This window comes from Leptonychotes weddellii, chromosome 2 (assembly GCF_054177405.1).
Source record: "Leptonychotes weddellii isolate Sample4059 chromosome 2, ASM5417740v2, whole genome shotgun sequence".
Lineage (NCBI taxonomy): Eukaryota > Metazoa > Chordata > Mammalia > Carnivora > Phocidae > Leptonychotes > Leptonychotes weddellii.
The window spans coordinates 129,346,035-129,352,089 of NC_138370.1; the positions used below are offsets into that span (position 1 = coordinate 129,346,035).

At 37.2% G+C, this 6,055-nt stretch overlaps 1 pseudogene; it reads right to left on the bottom strand.

The window, feature by feature from the left end:
* Positions 1-3,246: 3,246 nt before the first annotated feature.
* LOC115937406 (U4 spliceosomal RNA) lies at positions 3,247-3,371 on the bottom strand (annotated as a pseudogene).
* Positions 3,372-6,055: the final 2,684 nt, after the last annotated feature.

Here is a 6,055-nt window from a genome sequence, read left to right on the forward strand (position 1 = left end):
ATACCTACTTTTGTTCCTCTTCCACTGGAATGTTCTAAGGCACATTTTTTTTTTTTTTTTACAACTTTCCAGAGATATTCTGCATGGTTGTGCAGATGCTTCTACTAAAGAATCAGGTGTGCCTGTTCATGGCTCCTCATGAAGCAGTGGCTGTTCCAGAAATGCATCACTTTGCATTGTTTGACATTCTTCATGCCCAATTCCACTTTCCTTCACTCTCACTGCCCTGGGTTGCTCCCACCCCAAATAATTAATCACTCTTACTTAATCCTTGCTTCAGTTTCTATTTTCTAGAGCTTTTTGAACTGAGAAATGTTTAGAACTTTCAGCTTTCAGTCTCTTTTCCTCAGAATTATGCACCATGGGCTACTTTATTGAATGATAAGCAAAAATGATGTCAAGCAAAAATTAGAGTAGATAAGTGTATTTGCTTAGTAATTTACACCTCACCTAACCTACAAATAGATAAAAATTACCCAAATATCTGAAGCTAAATTTTAATAGTTGCATTTCTATTAAATTTAAAATTTTTCATTATTTTCATATTAACATCTAAATAATTTTTAAAAATTTAGGTAAAATGATTTGCAGTACCTTAAGATTCCATCATTTACTAAGAAATGTGGCAAGTAGTTCTTCAGTTCTATGGTATGATTAAAAAGAAAAGAATCTTGGGGTCAAAGACATGAATTCCTGTTCCATAATTTTCTTATTGTGTGGTATCGATTTTTTTTTCCTGTGTATATTCCTTATTTAAATGTGTGGTTGTAAAAATAGAATATTATGAATCCATCGTGTGTAACATTATTATGCGAATAGTTTTGTTTACAGAATTTACAGTCCTCTAAGTGTCCCAGGCTTATGGTCTCCTCTCAGCCCTCCCACTTGTCACATATTCTCTTTTCTTTTAATCAGAAACCCTTTGCTCCTTTTCACCTTCCTAAGGTTCAGAATTAGATTACAATATGAACATTTGGCTATAATAGCCAAATATTATGTTGATTTCTGAGTCATCTGGGGTAAGTCACTGAGCCTTTTTGCATATCTATTTTCTCAAGTATGAAATGCAAATGGAAACATTTAATCTCTCCTTATTCCGTAATGATCTTTGAAAGAATGAAACAATCACCAAAAGAGCCATTTTTCAAACACATAGGAGGGGATATACCATTAATAAAATTACCATTATTTTTAAATTTATTTTGTAATATTAAGAAAACAACAAAAATGGATATAAGAATACAATTACCTGGCAAACAAGATGTCCAAGGAGTGAGATGAAAAACTGTAAAAAATTAGGAACATTGTTTATCCTTAATGTAACAAAATTTCATTTGTTTTATCTCTTTTCACTAAATCACATGACTAATTCTAATTGAAAGATGATCACCCATACAGTATAGAAAAAAATTTATTTAACGTAATTTTGGCCCCCAAAGACAAATTAACATATGGATATAATTTCCATGTTAACTGGAATAGATATATTTTTTAATACAGACATATTTTTATTGACTAAATGAATATTTCTTACATGAAGATTTTTAAGATTTTTAAAAATAGGGGTACCTGTCTGGCTCAGTCAGTTAAGCATCTGCTTTCAGCTCAGGTCATGATCCCAGGGTCTTGGGATCAAACCCTGCATCAGGCTCCCTGCTCAGTGTGGAGTCTGCTTCTCCCTCTCCCTCTGCCCCTCCTTCTGCTTGTACTCTCTCTCTCTTTGTCTCTCTCTCTCAAATAAATAAATAAAGTCTTAAAAAAATTAAAAAACACATTGTTGTAAGAATGAAGGAGCTGGAATTTGAAATTTAGCAAATGACTAAAATACTACTAATTCATTACATTTTAACCCAGTAACCTAAGTAAAAATGTTTTTATTTTTATAAATGTTCTCTCATGCCATTTCTTTTTTCCCCCTTAAGAAGTGTCTTGGGGTCAGGTAATTTATGCCTAAACATGTATTTAAAATAGAAAGTATATGGCATACTTTTCAATTATCCACCTCCCAGGAGGTAATTTAGCAGTGATTAAGAATAGGGACCATGGAGACAGGCTGACTAGAGTGTGAATCTCAGCCCCACTCCTTAGCCATGGCACTGACATAGTTGCTTAGCCTCTTTATGCCTAAGGACGCGTCATTTGTAAAAGAAGGATAACGATGATCTCTTTGTAATAGAACTATTTTGAGGATTAGTTTTAAGTATGTAAAGGGCTTAGCACAATGCTGGGCTAAGTATAGAGCCATATGGTAGACTGAGGCAAAAAGAAAAATCAGTAAAACTCTCTTTAATTAAGAACACTAAAGAGTTTGTTTTTAATTAAAATGTTAACATAATTATCATTTTAAAAAATATCATATCAAAATATTATGAAACTTATTTATATGGTTTTCTTGGCACTCCTTATTTACATAGTTTTTTGGTACCCCAAGACAAGTGCCTCACTCACTTCACCCTAGTCCCTGCCTGTGGGCACACAGTAAGCACTCAGTAAGTATTAGAAAACATTAACATTAGGTCAAACAGACATAGGTTACTTATTTCAGATATGGGTTATGAGTTAGATTATAGGGGGCTTTGTGGCATGTAGTAGGGGGACTCTTACCTTAAGTTTAAGCATTCACAGAGGGTCTCCCAGAGGAAGTAAAATACTAGCCAAGACCTGAAGGATACAGAGACGTAGGTGAAGAAGCAGGAAAGGTAAGGAGAGAGCAGTGCATGGAGGTGATAGGTGAGAGAAAAATCTAGGGCGAAAGAAGTTGACATAATCTTAGGGTGGTTGTGGCACAGAATGTCAAGGGAACTTGACTATAGGATTAGGAAATTTATACTAATATATTATACTAATATGATTAGTATAATTTATAAATAATATGTAGACTCAAGAATCACTTTATTGATGTGAGACTTGTGCCAGTTACACAGGACTCCTTGTTTAGAAGAATCCCATGCTTCTTTCCATGCTCTGTTATCATCATCTTGAAATTCTTTTTGAACCAGGGGTCCCACATTGTCACTTCGTTCTGGGACATGCAAGTTGTATAGCTGGTCTTAGGTAGACTTTATCATCAGTGCCTTTCAAGTAAGGTGACAGGAACAGATGAAAGTTTAGAAAGATCACTATTGCTGCTGTTTGGGCCAACACTGAATGCAACCTTTTCACTTGGAGACAGTTGCACTCCCCCAGGAGAGAAATATTGTGGCTTAAAGTGGGAGAGTTGTCAAAGGGATGAAAAATGTAGAAGGATATCCAAGATATTTAGAGAAAAGATCTCCAGAATAGAGTTGAGGTTATTGGGAAAAGTTTTCAATTAGCAATAATCACACCTTGGATAAACCTCATTGGCTACAATACTGCCACTGCGCAAAGCTTAGAGTTGAGGTTAAAAAAATAAGAACCAAAGTGCTACGTTTAATGTTAAGGGCATTATATTCTTTTAAAAATATTTGCATAAGGAAATATTAGCAAAATATATAAGAAACTAATAAGTGTTTAACCAGGTGTGGGATAGTGGTTGAACAGAAGGAATGGGGCATGGGTGGAGGGAAACTTCTGGGTGGATGTTTGTAGTTTTCTATTTTGTTTTGTAATATTTTGATTTTTGAAACATGAATGCTTTGAAGAGTCAAAAGGTAAAATATGAATTAAAAGAAAGGCATGCATACAAAAGAGAGTTACAAAGCACAATCTATGGAGCTTGGTAACTGCATCTGAAGGTGGTAAGGAAGAGGGAGAAGTAAAAGGTGACTGACTGTAGTGGTCCTTGTGGTTGAGTCCCCACAGTTCTTTCTACCACAAACGACTAGGTCAAACCAATGGTCCCAATCCATTTTCCTTTCCAGTGATTTGTTTAGGAATGGATTTGTGACCCAATCCTGGAAATGTGATCCACAAGAACATAGGCTTGAACACTGTATTGGTTTCCTAAGGTTGCTGTAACAAATTACCACAATGTGAGTAGCTTAAAACAACAAAAATTGATTCTCTCACAGTTCTGGGGGCTAGAACTATGAAACCAAGGTATCCATAGGGTGAAGGCTCTGAGGGAAGAATCTGTTCCATGCCTCTCTCCTATCATCTGGTGGTTGCTCACAATCCTTGGCATTCCTTGGCTTGCAGCTGGATCCCTCCAATCTCTGACTCTGTCTTCACATGACCTTTTCTCTTGTGTATCTCCTCTGTTTCTTGGTGTTCACATGATATTCTTATAAAGACAACAGTCAGGTGCCTGGGTGGCTCAGTAGTTAAGCCTCTGCCTTCGGCTCAGGTCATGATCCCAGAGTCCTGGGATCGAGTCCCACATCCGGCTCCCTGCTCAGTGGGAAGCCTGCTTCTCCCTCTCCCACTCTCCCTGCTTGTGTTCCTGCTCTCGCTGTCTCTCTCTCTGTCAGAAAAATAAATAAAATCTTTAAAAAAAGAAAAGAAAAGAAAAAATTATTAAAAAAAAAAATAAAGACAACAGTCATTGGGGGGCGCCTGGGTGGCTCAGTCGTTAAGCATCTGCCTTCGGCTCAGGTCACGGTCCCAGGGTCCTGGGATCAAGTCCCACATCGGGCTCCCTGCTCAGCGGGAGTCTGCTTCTCCCTCTCCCTCTGCCTGCCACTCTGCCTACTTGTGCTCTCTCTATCTCTCAGTCAAATAAATAAAATCTTAAAAAAAAAAAAAAGACAACAGTCATTGGTTTGGGGAACTCACCATAATCAATAATAACCCTAATCATTAATTAAAGAGCTTGTTTTTAATTAAAATATTGATATATTGTTCTTCATGGATTGAACATGACGTCATCCTATTTATAGTTGCAAAGATCTTCCTTTTTTTTTTGAAGATTTTATTTATTTGAGAATGTGAGAGAGAGAAAGAAGGCACGAGAAGTAGGGAGAGGGAAAGGGAGAGAGAATCTGAAGCAGACTCTGCACTGCGCACAGAGCCCCAGGTGGGGCTTGATCACAAGGCTGCAAGATCATGACCTGAGGTGAAACGAAGAGTGGGACACTTAACCAACTGAGCTACCCAGGTGCCCTGAAAAGACCTTATTTCTAAATAGCATCCCAGTCACAGATATCTTTTTGTGGGACAAAATCCAACCCATTATGGAGGTCTTTTGAAAGTTTTCTCATTTCTAAGTGGGAGATGCAGAAGACATGGTCCCTTTTTCTCTTCAGGGTATTGTCATGTCTGGAAGTGATGTTTAAGCCGCTGCCAACACCTTTCTTTTAGTCTGGGCATGAAGCCAACATGTAAAGGAAGATAATTCCAAGAAAACTACAGAGAAGAGGAGCTAGTGCTAACGAGGGGTGTTAAGTTAGTGTCTAAGCCAGTTTTAGTCAGGATTTTTATTATTTTCAGCCAATAGCATGTTAAGTGACATAATGACACTCAGATTCCTTATTAGCCAATCAGATGTGTGGTGATACTCTGTGGGAGTACTCAAGGAAAATAGTTCTGGGGTAAAAGGTGTCACAACTATGTATGTATGTATATATGCATGTATCTATCAAGACAAAAGGATACTTACATTTTGGAATAATGTTACTTTTTCCAAAAGAAAATATCTGATCAAATGGCTTATAAATTATTTTAATTATTCTAAGGGTTTCTCTACAGGACATGCCATCCACAGCCAACTTCAGGTTAATTTGTGATTCTACATGACACTTGTGGAGTTTGATCAACATGGAGCTCTATTGTCATTAAAACTTCCACAGAAGATACCATAACTGTATGAGATCTATAGTGTAATCACTTAGATATATGTATGAAACCACTTGGTCCTAAGAACCAAAAATCTAGGCATTTGATAAGGAGGCTGCTGTAGTGGTCCCTGAGAGGGGTGACAAGGGCTTGACATAGTGAGGTAGTGAAAGTGCTATTAGAGAGGATGGGATATACTTTCAGAGGAAGAATGTAAAATTCTTGGAAGTATGCTTGGAAAATGCAAATAGACAAGGTAGGCAGAAGAGCCATATCTGATGCCAAGTGTTTGAACCCCTCAACAAGTCTCTTTACATGCTGTCAAAACTAATCAGGCCTACTAGGCATGTGAAATTGGTTT